General features: G+C 43.0%; 1 protein-coding gene across 7 annotated transcripts in view; it reads right to left on the bottom strand.

The window, feature by feature from the left end:
• Positions 1-12,990, bottom strand: part of ACTR3B (actin related protein 3B) — a 204,945-nt gene that overhangs the window by 158,589 nt on the left and 33,366 nt on the right. Inside the window, exon 1 of one of the 7 annotated variants that reach the window (XM_071215367.1) lies at positions 7,126-7,306. The exons of the other annotated variants lie outside the window; for them this stretch is intronic. The gene's annotated coding sequence lies outside the window, so the exon portion shown is untranslated. Of the gene's footprint in view, positions 1-7,125; positions 7,307-12,990 lie in introns of those variants that run through there. 7 annotated transcript variants of the gene reach the window in all.

Here is a 12,990-nt window from a genome sequence, read left to right as displayed (position 1 = left end):
ATAGCAATCACTAGTGAATTATTAAAATCATTCTCTTTAAACTCAGAAAAACAAAGGTATCTGCTATCTCCAGTTCTAGTCACTGGTGTAGATGCTCTAGTCAACACAAGCCCAAGAAAAGAAATATGAAATATACAGACTGAAAGAGAGAAAACGACCATTATATACAACTTGTAAAGAAAAAAGAATCCTCAGACTCTTAAAACTAGTAAGTCAAGGTTGTTGGATTCAAAAACAACTTGTATAATAAAACCCAGCAGAATTCCTATATGGCAGCAATAAATAATATGAAAACGAAATTTTTTTACAAAAACATAAAATGCCTGGTAATAAATCTAACAAAAGGTGTATAAGAATTGTTTTTTAATAGAGATTTTTGGGGGTTTTTTTGCTTTTTTTTTTTTAGGAGGTACAAGGGATTTAACCCGGGACCTTGTTCATGCCAAGCAGGCATTCAACTACTGAGTTACACCCGGTCCGCTCCCAGTATAAGAGCTTTTTGAAAAATATTACAAAACATTACCGAAGAACACAAGAAAACTGAATTTTTAAAAATCACATAGCATATTCATAAATTGGAATGCTCAATTCATAAAATGTCGAAATTCTCCCAAATTAATCTATACATTTAATGTACCTTCAACCAAAATCTTATTATAAGTTTTCATGGAACTTATGAAGACTCTAAAATTTGAGTGAGGGGCAAAGAATGGCCAAGGACCTAAGAAAGACAAATGAGAAAGAAGTAGACCTAGCAGGTATCAAGACTTATTATAAAGTAACAGTTTAAGATACTACAAATTTGAAGCAAACAGCCAAATACATCAAGGAAACATAATAAAGACAAAAAATACACACAAGCATATATGGTACCTCTATATGATAGAGGACACATGTCTAATCATGGGGCAAGAATTTGCTCTTGAATAAATCCGTTCTGGGACAATTAGCTTCCCATTTGAAAACAAATAAAATTAGCCATATCTCTCATGCCATATTCAAAAAGTAAAGTTTAAAATTCTTAGAAGAAACATAGGAGAATTTCTTTATAACAGGGTAGGAAAGCGTTTTTTTTTAAATAGAACCAAACTATAAAAGAAAAGAACTAAAAATTTTGACTATACAAAAATCTAAAATTTCTACACTATAAAAAATATATATCTAGAGAGGACAGTGGGAATATGGAAGAATAGGAAGCTCCAAGAATCAATGCCTCCACCAGAACAACTATTAAACTGTGTGGATCAACTATTGTGAAACTCAAGAATCTAGGAGAATACTGTGTGATACCCAGGGAATTAGTGGGAAGAAGATACTGGTAAATTCTGGTAAATACCAGTGAATTTCACCCTCCATGCAGTGCCCACCACTGCCCATCTCCCAATCTCATGGCAGATAGCACAGGGGTCCACAGTCTTGGCTCTTGGTGCAACCTGCTGGTGCTAGGGGGGTAGGATATGAAAACCTAGTTCCCCAAGATCCAGGAGTATGTGGCCCAATCACTGATCACTGCTTTTGATTAGCTACTTCAGATCACTAGTTTTGAGGTGGCCATTGTTCCAACCCCACTCAGGCAAAAGAGGCAGAAGAATCTTAAAGACATTTTACCCTTCCTTTAACCTACAGAAAACATAAAAGGGCTACATTAACTGGGGAAGGGCAGAATCAAGAAAATACGCTTCAAAGCCTTGGAAGGAGCTCCTATGCCCTTACTGGCCCCTCCCTCAGAGGTGTGAAGCCACCTGTGCTACCACAGTGTGACCAGAGGGAAAGACTGAACTAGGAAACTCCCCTATAGCGCACCACTCCACTGAGCCACGAATGTACCCCCAGGGCAAAAGCATTTTAAGACAAATAAAATAGTATAAGAAAGAATTAAGTCAAAGGCTTACTTGCTTTAAGTCCTACAACAGAGCACCCAGGAAAGGAAGAAAGTCTATTTCATAGGGAGTAGTAGGGGCATTCAAACTCCTATGAAGAAACTTTACCTGTGCTGTCAACTTTGAAAAAGTATTCCAGTTGTACCATGTCAAGTTGGCATTGTACAGAAGTTAACAGCCATATTGATCTAGAAATGTTAAGCTTAATTTTTTTCCATTTGTACAGGGGTACATACTGTATTAAATATGAAAAGTCTTATCTACATGGGTTTAATTACAGAAATTAATAAAGCATTCTCTAAATAATGACAAATAAATTCCTGTAAAGAGGATAATTCCTAAAAAGCACAAACCCAAAACTAGTCACGGGTTCAGAAAAAACAAGGAGGACCCTGCCCTTTGCATTTCCTTCAGGCTGGTCTTCTTCAAAGGAGGGCTGAATTCTGAAGAATAGCACTGACCCATTTACAAAGACTTTAAAAGTTGTTTGTTGCATTGGTTTGTTTAGTTTTGTTAGCTCCAAGCACTTAAGAAAATCTCTGTCATACTACAAACTAGATATAAAATCATGAAATAGGCACTCAGGGACTAAATCTCAAAGTTAACAGTTGTAAAATATTAAAATGTACAGTGTGCAACAAAAGATTACACAACATGGGAAACGGACTTTGGCCCAGTGGTTAGGACGTCCGTCTACCACATGGGAGGTCCGTGGTTCAAGCCCCGGGCCTCCTTGACCCGTGTGGAGCTGGCCCATGCGCAGTGCTGATGCGCGCAAGGAGTGCTGTGCTACACAGGGGTGTCCCCCGCGTAGGGGAGCCCCACGCGCAAGGAGTGCACCCATAAGGAGAGCCGCCCAGCGCAAAGGAGGGAGCAGCCTGCTGAGGAATGGCGCCGCCCACACTTCCCGTGCCGCTGACGACAACAGAAGCGGACAAAAGAAAACAAGACGCAGCAAAAAGACACAGAAAACAGACAACCAGGGGAAGGGAGGGGAATTAAATAAATAAAGATAAATCTTTAAAAAAAAAAAAAAAAAAAAAAGATTACACAACAAACCAAAAAACAAGAAATGATGGCCCATCTGAAGGAAGAGGATAAAAATCCAGAAAACATCACTGAAGAAAAAGAGACTAAGGACATACTACACAAAGACTTAAAACAAAAAAAAGATCCTCAATATACTCAAAGAGATGAAGGAAAATAAAGAGAAAGAAATAAAATATATCAGGAAAACAATAAATGAACAATAAGAGAATCTCAATAAGGAGACAGAATTCCCACCCCCACCCCCACCCCCATCTGAGATGGCTCCCTCATCTGTATGCTCATTTTTGCTCATTGTTTGCACTCACTCTCTGCTCATTGTCTGCTTGTTACCTGTTTGTTTTTTCTTTGGGAGGCACCAGGAACTGAACCTGGGACATTCCATGTCGCAGTGTGGGCTCGCCCGGAGGGCCGCTGCAGGGGCGGTGTGGGCTCGGGCGGAGGGCTGTAACACACGGAGGGGCCTTCTGAGAAGGCGCTCCGGGGCCGGCAAGGTGCGGAGGACGCGCAGTATGAAGAAGACTACCGAGGAGACCAGGATCTGTGCGCAAGTCTGATTTATTCAGGAAGTACAGCGGTTAATATAGGGCGAAGATGGGGGAGGGGCAGGGGGCGTGGCCGGGGGGGCGGCAGACGGCTGATAGGTTCGTGCAGGGGTGCATCACTGGTTGCGGGCAGAAGACGGGGTAGCCAGGGTTCTCGGCGGCAGCGAGGCGGGGCTGTCATGGCGCAGCGGTGGCCCTCGGGGGAGAGGCGGGGTTAGACCACCGAGGGGGAAGCGGGTGCAGCTGGGCAGAGGGGCGGGCAGTACGCCCAAACCCCAAGCGGAGGGCCTTAACGCCCGTTCCCGCCACCCAGGTCCGACTCGCACCGGCACCTGGAGACGAGCCGACCCTTGCTGTCGCCGCACTCCCACACGGTGCCACCCTACAATTCCATGTGGGAGGCGGGTGCTCAACTGCTTTAGCCACATCTGCTCCCTGTTCATTTTGTTTTTGCTCATTGTTTCTGCTCGTTGTCTGCTCATTGTTTTGGGTTTTGTTTTGTTTTCTCGGTCTTCTTTAGGAGGCACCAGGAACCAAACCTGGGACCTCCCATGTGGGAGGTGGCACTCAACTGCTTGAGCTTCATGCACTCCCCAAGAGATAGAATTTTGAAAAGGAATCAAACAGAACTACTGGATTTGAAGACCACAAAAACTGAAATGAAAAATTGCCTAGAGGATTTCAACAGCAGACTGGAAGTGGCAGAAGAAAGAATCAGTGAACTCAAAGACAAGACAATTGAAATGGAGCATACTGAGATACTGAGGAGCAAAAGAAAAGAAATTAGAAAAAGAGAAAACAGCATAACAGACCTGTGGGACACCATCAAGCAAACGAATAGACACATTATAGGCGTCCCAGAAGGAGAAGAAAGGAGCAAAAGAAATATCCTAAGAAATAACAGCAAAAATTCTCCAAATTTAGCAAAAGACACAAATATGCAAGATTCAAGAAGTTTCAATGTGACAGACTGAATTTTGTGAAATCCAGAAAAGATTATGCTCTTGAACTAATCCATTCGTGTGGGTGTGGGGCCCTTTGAATGCATCAAATTCAGTTATGGGACCTCTGATTAGGTAACTTCGAGGCTTTTGATTGGACTATGCCAATGAGGCATGATCCAGGTTGAGTCTCCACCCTCTTACTGGGTCTTAGATAAACTGAGGACACACAGAAAGAAAGAAGAGATAGAAAGAAAGGGAGTTCTGCCATTTTGGTCTTGCCATGTGAGAGAAGACTCCAGATATGTCAACAGCTGCAAAAACACAGAGAAACCCTGAGAGGCCCAAGAAGACAAGGCCCAGAGAGAGACACCTCATGACCCACAGTTCAGCTCAAGAAGAAAGCAGAATGAAACCAGCAGACCCACCATCTTGCCTTGTAACATGGATCTGCTAGAAGGTGACCTTTGGTCAGAAAGCATCTCTGATGATGCCGTAATATGGACATTTTTGCAGCCTTGAAATTGTAAACTTTTACCCCAGAGATAAATTCCCTTTATAACAGCCAAACCATGTCTGGTATTTTTTGCATTGGCAGCCTTTGGCAAACCCAACAAATTCCAAATAGGATAAACTTCAAGAGAAATAAGCCCATACACACAGCAGTTCAAACTGTCAAAATACAAAGGACAAGGAAAAAGTGCTGAAAGCTGCAACAGAAGAGCAAAGTGTTATATACAAGGGAGTACCAATAAGTTTAAGTGTCAATTTCCAATCAGAAACCATGGCAGCATGAAGGCAGTGGGAAGAAATAGTTAAAATGTTGAAAGAAAGCAATTGCAACCAAGAATTTTATATCTGGTGACTCTGTCTTTTAAAAATGAGGGTGAGGTTAAGACATTCCCAGATAAACAGATGCTGGGGGAATCTGTCACCCTTAGACCTGCCCTACCAACAATGCTAAAAGGTATTCTTCAGACTGAGAGAAAGGACACTAGACAGTGGACTGAAGAGCAGAAAGAAATAAAACCTCTGGTAAAGGTAACCATATGGGTAAATGTAAATGCCAGTATTTTCATATTGCATTTTTGTTATGTAACTCTACTTTTTACTTCTTACAGACTCAAAAATGTGAATGCATAAATAGTAATGTCAAATCTAAGGTTTGGGAAATACAATGCATAAAGATATAATTTGTAACAAGTACAACAAACAGGTAGAGGGACAAAGGGGTATAGGAACAGGGTAGGTACATACTATTGAAGTTAAGTTAGTATCAAACCAAATGTGATTATTATAGATGCATATACTAAAATTTAGCTCCATGGTAACCACAAAGAAAATATATGAAAAATACATAAAGAAAGAAATGAAAAGGGATTCAAAATGGTACAATACCAAAAAATCAAATAAATATGAAAGTAGGCATTAACAGAAGATTTGAGGGGCAAAAAAAAGTATTACAGAGACCAAAAAGCAAAACAGCAGAAAAAAGTCCTGTATTACCATAGTTAATTTAAATGAAATAGATTAAACTCTCCAGTCAAAAGAGAGAGATTAGCACAATGCAATACAAAAACATGAAAACAATATATAGTGCTTAAAGAGTCTGACCTTAAATTCACAAAGGTAAGACGAAACTGAAAGAACGGAAAACTATATCCCATGCAAATAATAACCAAAAGAGAGCGGGGATGCCTATACTAATATCAGACAAAACAGACTTCCACATGTATCATTCTCCAAGCTAGACCATGTATTAGGTCACAAAACTAGCCTCAAAAGTGTAAAAATAACAGAATCATAAAAAGTTATCTTCTCCAGCCACAATGGAATGAAGCCAGAAGCCAATAACAGAAGATGTGGAAAGTTCACAAATATGTGCAAATGACACACTTTTAAACAACCAAAGGGCCAAATAAGTAATCACAAGGGAAATCAGGAAATATCTTGAGGCCAATAAAAATGAAAATACAATATGCAAAAATTTATGAGATGTAGCAAAGGCAATGCTGAGAAGGAAATTTATAGCTTTAAATGCTTACATTTAAAAAGAAAAAAAGATCTAAAATCAGAGACCTACCCTCACCTAAAGAAAGACCTAAAGAAAGGTCTTTAAAAAAAGTAACAAAACCCAAAGTGAGCAGAAGGAATAGAAAAGGTAAAGCAGAGATAAAAAGAGAATAAAAAAGAAAAATAGAACCAACAAAACCAAAGTTGGTTCTTTGAAAAAGTCACTTAAATCGATAAATCCTTTGTATTAGTCAGTCAAAGGGGTGCTGACGCAAAATACCAGAAATTGATTGGTTTTTATAAAGGGTATTTATTCGGGGTAGGAGCTTACAGATACCAGGCCATAAAGCACAAGTTACTTTCCTCACCAAAGTCTATTTGTGTTAAGATGGCTTCCCACCTCTGCAAGGGTTCAGGCCTCCTGGGATCCTCCATTCCTGGGACTTGCTTTTCTCTGGGTTCAAGGTTCCTTTCTTCCTGGGGCTGGCTCCTCTTTCCTCTGTGAGCTTAATTCCTGGGGCTACACCTTAAGTCTTCAGCATCAAACTCCAACATCAAAATTCCAACATCAGAAACCCTCTGCCGGTAACAACGCCCCAGCTGGCTGCGCTAGGCTGGCGGCCGGAGCCAGAGGAGGAGCAGCCGCCACCACCGCCACCGCCGCTGCCACAGAGACTGTAGCGGTGGAAACTTACTTACCAACCGGGACCAACAGGCGGCAGCTGCAGCCGCCGCTGCGGAAGCCGCTGCCGGAACTCCCGGTCCGATCTCCGGAGAGTGTTGGTCCAGGCAGCAGGCTCCGCTCCCAAAGGGGGCCAGATGCAGCCTCTCTCCCTCCCCAGAGTCCAGCAGGTGTCGCAGCAGGTCCAGCCTCTGCAGCACGTCTACCCAGCCCAGGTGCAGTAAGTGGAAAGGGGAGACACCGTCTACGCCTACAACCCGGAACCTCAGACGTAGGCCGTGGCCGCCTCCTCCCGCCGGCGGTCCCGCCCACGGCATGGTGGGCCCCGCCGTCGACGTCGGCGGCAGTCCCGTGGTCTCCGGCGCGGGAGCCTAACTCATCCACGAGGCGATGGACAGCATGAGACACTCCCTGGCCCACGGCTCGCGGTCGTCGCCAGCTACGCTTGAAATGGTGATTGAAAACCTCCAAGAAAGTGAAGGAATAACATCACACAAAAGCAGTTTACTCAACAGCCATCTCCAGTGGCTACTAGATTAACTATGAAACTGCCGAGGGCGTGAGTCTCCCCTGAAGTTCTCTGTTCAACCATTAACCTTCGTCACTGCCAGGAACACAAGCTTGACACCGTGAACGCAGCTTCCTTCGGAAACTGATCCGCTCTGTGTTCATGGGGCTGAGGACACGGTGGCTGGGCACCAGGGGCAACTCGAAGTATCACTACTACGGGATCCGCCTGAAGCCCGACTCGCCCCTGAACCCGCTGCAGGAGGATGTCCAGTACATGGCCATGAGGCAGCAGCCTGTGCACCAGAAGCCCAGGTACCGGCCAGCCCAGAAGACAGCCTGCCTCCGGGACAGTGGCTCCCAGAGCAGCCTGCAGAGCACACCCGAGCAGGCCATGGCCACCCAGACCCAGCACCACCAGCATGCTGTTCATAGCTGAGGGCTCCGGGCCCCGGAGGCCCGCGTCAGCCACCCCACCCCAGGAAGCCGCTTCAACAGTTCTCGCACAGAACACCTTTCCAAGAAAGTTCTACATGAGCCTTCCCGGCATGCTGGCAATTCTAGAGGAATCCACACACGCCACAAAAATTAACATAGCAAATGTCCACTGGAAAAAAGAAATAGGCCGAAATCACCACAGAAAGTCTACCAGAAATGGGACATTTTGCTTTGTATCTGTTACTAAAATAAAAAACAACAAAACTTTAAAAAAAAAGAAAAGAAAGAAACCCTCAACTCTGTTCTTTGCCATGCTTTATCCCTAATCATAACTCAATCATGCCCAGGTACAGATCAGATTACAAGCGTAATCCAATACCTATTTTTGGAATTCATAACCATATCAAACTGCCATACTCTTAGATAGAACAACAAAGAAAAAAGAGAGGGAACACAAATAACTAAAATCAGAAATGACAAGGTGGACATTGCTACCAACCCCACAGAAACAAAAAGGATTATAAGAGGATATTATAAATTGTACACCAATTTAGATAACCTAGATAAAATGGCCTAATTCCTAGAAACACACAAACTACCTATACAGACTCAAGAAGAAAGATAAGACCTCAATAGGCCAATAACTACAGAGGTTGAATCAGTAATCAGAAACCTCTAGGAGCAGATGTAGCTCAGTGGTTTAGCACTGTTTCCCATGTACAAGGTCCCAAGTTCAATCCCCAGTACCTTTGTACATACCAGTACATTGTACAAAGAAACGTTCAGGACCAGATACCTTCATAGATGAATTTTATCAAACATTCAAAAATAATTACCACTGAGAAAACTCTTCCAAAAAAGTGAAGAGGAAATGAGAATTCTCAACTCATTCTGTAAGCTGAGCATCATGCAAACACTATCTGTGTTAATGATACCACAAGAAAATTACAGACCAGTATCTCATATAAATATAGATGCGAAAATCCTCAACAAAATACTAACAAACCTCTTCTTGATTAAAAAAAAGAATAACACTTCAAACTAGGAGTAAAAGGAAACTTTCTCAAAATAAGAAAGAGCTTATATGAAAAATCCACAGCTCACACTCTTTGATGAAAGACTGAAAACTTTCCCTCTAAGATCAGGAACAAGACAAGACTGCCCACTGACAACACCATTATTCATTATTGTACTGGAAGTTCTTTGGCATGAAAAAGAAATAAAAGGAAATTGGAAAGAAAGAAAACTTGCCCTCTTTGCAGACAACATAATTTTATATATAAAAGGTCCCAAAAATCTACAACAATGCCACTGGAGCTAATAAATTCAGCAAAGTGATGCGGTACAAAATCAACATGCAAAAATCAGTAGGGTTTCTATATACTAGCAATGAACACTCTGAAGAGGAAATTAAGAAAAAATCATTTATAAAAGCAACTAAAAGAATCAAATATCAAGACATAAATTTGGCAAAGGATATAAAGGACTTGGACATGGTAAACCACAAAACATGGTTAAAAGAAATCAAAGGCCTAAATAAATGGAAGGACATTTCATGCTCCTAGACTGGAAAACTAAATTCTACCCAAAGCAATTTACAGATTCAATCAAAACTCCAACAGCCTTCTTTGCAGAATGAAAAAGCCTATCATCAAATCCATAGGGAAGAATAAGGGGCACTGAAAAGTCAAAACCACCTCTTGAAAAAAAAACAAAGTTGGAGGACTCACATTTCCCAATTTTAAAAGTTACTACAAAGCTATGTCATTTAAAACAGAATGGCAGGGAAGTGAACTTGGCCCAGTGGTTAGGGCGTCCGCCTATCACATGGGAGGTCCTTGGTTCAAGCCCCAGGCCTCCTTGACCCGTGTGGATCTGGCCCATGCACAGTGCTGATGCGCGCAAGAAGTGCCCTGCCATGCAGGGGTGTCCCCATGTAGGGGAGCCCCACGCACAAGGAGTGCGCCCCGTAAGGAGAGCCACCCAGCGCGAAAGAAAGTGCAGCCTACCCAGGAATGGCACCGCACACATGGAGAGCTGACACAACAAGATGACACAAGAAAAAGAAACACAGATTCCCATCCACTGACAACAATAGAAGCGGACAAAGAAGATGACACAGCAAACAGACACAGAGAACAAACAACTGGGGCAACTGGGGCAACTGGGGCGAGGGGGATGGGAGAGAAACAAATAAAAATAAGTCTTCAAAAAAAAAAGAATGGCATAGGGGAACCTCTTATATTTTTTAGTATAACATTTTTGTGATATATGTATCTTTAAAAAAAAGACATATTGCTATAAAAATAACCAGAATGGTACTGGCCCAAGAACAGACAAGAGGAGACAAAAGGAATTAAATTGAGAATTCAGAAATCAACCCTCACATACATGGCCAATTGATTTTTGACAAGGTGACAAGTCCACTCAATGGGGTAGTTTTCAACAAATAATGCTGGGAAAACTAGATATCCATATGCCCAAAAAAAAGCAGGAGAGGGAAGCAATGTGGCTCAATCGGTTGGGCGCCCACCTACCACATGGGAGGTCCCAGGTTCAGTTCCCAGTGCCTCCTAAAGAAGACAAGCAGGACAGCAAGCTGACATAACAAGATGGCCCAACAAGATGATGCAACAAAGTGACACAAAGAAGAAAACAAGAGACACAGCAAGCAGGGAGCGGAGATGGCTCAAGTCATTAAGCATCTCACTCCCACATGGGAGGCCCCTCCTAAAAAGAAGGTGAACACATAACAAATAGACACAGAGCACAGAGAGCAAGCGCAAACAACAAGGGAGTGGAGGAAAGTTAATTAATTAATTAATTAATTAAACCCTTTTTAAAAATGCAGGTGAGCACCCATTTCACATCATATACAAAAATTAACTCAAAATGGAACGAAGACCTAAATATAAAAACTAAAGCTATAAAACTCCTAAAAGAAAATACAGAGATGCATCTTAAGAACTTTTATTAGGCAATGCTTTCTTAGACTTTACTTCAAAGACATGAGCAACTAAAAAAAACTAGATAAATGGGACTTCATGAAAATTAAAAACTTTTGGGACTTCCGGCAAGATGGTGGCTGAGTGAGCTTGCCTTGCCGTCTCTCCTGGGAAGATGCAGCTGGGCACCGCTGGAGGTTCTCCGGGACCAGGCTTTTTCAGGATTTTTTCAGGGCAGGAAGTGTCTGGACATCGATTTGGTGGGAAGGTAACGGAAAGGACTGGTCTATAAGATATAAATTGGGACTTTTCAGGAGGGGGAGGCAAGATGGCGGCTGAGTGAACTTCCCGGTTACTAGCTCCTGGGGGGAATTGGCTGGGAGGCGTCGGAGACTCTTTGGGACCGGCTGTTTCGGGATTTTTCCTGGTCCGGAGGTGTCTGGACATCGATTTGGAGGGAAGGTAACAGAGAGGATCCATCTGTGAAATATACACGGAGATCCCAGCTACGTGTGCAGGATTCCCTCCTTGGGTAGGCGGAGCCAAGGCAGCTAGCACCGCGCAGAGCCCCGGCGGGCGGCGGCCAGGGTAGCCGAGTCCGGCCGAGCCCGCCTGAGCCGAGGCGGGCGGGGGGGCGGAGCCCAGCTGAGCTCGGCCGAGCCCAGCCGCGCCGCGCCGGGCGGCGAGCGGGAGAGCCGAGCCGCGCTGCGCCGCGCCGGGCGGCAGGCGGGAAAGCCGAGCCCAGCCGAGCCCAGCCGAGCCGCGGCGGGCGGCGGGCGGGGGACCGGAGCCCAGCTGAGCCTAGCCGAGCCTGGAGGCGGGGTTTCTGTTCTCTGGTTTTTTGTTGTTGTTGTTGTTGTTGTTGTTGTTGTTGTTCTTTTTGTTCTTTTTTTTTTTTTCAATCCTCTCTTTCTTGTCCCCAATATTCTTCTTATACTATTTTACCTTAACAATACAATAGGTCCTACAGGAAATACCTCACATTTGCTGGGTTTCCTCACCCTCCACTGCCTCATTTCTCTGTGAATAGATTTAGCCTATCTACACTATCCCCTTTCCCCTACAACTTGATATCCTCCACCATCTGCTATCTCTCCTATATTCCATCTCCCTTTCTTTGATCCACAAAGTGTCTAACTCTTAATTTCTAATACCTTTGTTTAGTTTTCCATCTGGTGTTCGTCCCTGAAACTATTACCTTTCTTTTCTCTTTCCCTCTCTCACGAAAACAATAGCCTCTTAGTACGTACCACATTCCTCCCATATTCAGTCCTCTACCTCATTATAGGTACTTTCCTACTACTATAACTCTACATAATTTACATGATCTAACCTCCATCCTCCCAGAACTCATATTGTTGCTTTGTAAACATATATCACCAATACTACTTCACACTTTTTCCTTCCTTACACAATTGACTTTCCCCAGCACTAATACTTTCCTTTAAAGTGAGCTTAACTAGCAATAAGAAATTGGAATAAGAAGAACAAAGTGACAAAGAGAAGATATAACACTTACGCAAAAACAACAGCTAATTAATCTCCAAGACTAGACAAAGAAGCTAAGGAACTGATTAAACCCGTCAAGAAAAAATGTTGACAAGACAGCAACAAAAATCTACAAACCAAACCAGTAATCAGGAAAACATGGCTGAATCCAATCAACAAACTGAAAATCAGGAAGGGGGGCAGGACTTCGCACAAGCAATGAAAGATCTCAGAACATTTATCACCGACAAATTTGATGAAGTAATGAAAGAGGTTAACAGCGTGAAGACAACACTTGGAGGGGAAATTGCAGACATGCGCAAAAAAATAACAGATATGATGGAAATGAACACCACAATTCAAGAAATCAAAAATACACTTGCAGCAAATATCAGCAGACTGGAAGAGGCAGAGCAGAGAATTAGTGATGTGGAAGACAGTGCATTGGAAATCAAACAGATAGTAGAAGTGGTCAATAAAAAGGTAGAAAAAATCCAGATAGGA

Source organism: Dasypus novemcinctus, chromosome 5, assembly GCF_030445035.2.
Source record: "Dasypus novemcinctus isolate mDasNov1 chromosome 5, mDasNov1.1.hap2, whole genome shotgun sequence".
Lineage (NCBI taxonomy): Eukaryota > Metazoa > Chordata > Mammalia > Cingulata > Dasypodidae > Dasypus > Dasypus novemcinctus.
Note: the sequence above shows the minus strand (reverse complement) of the source record. Positions and strands in the feature narration are given on the sequence as shown.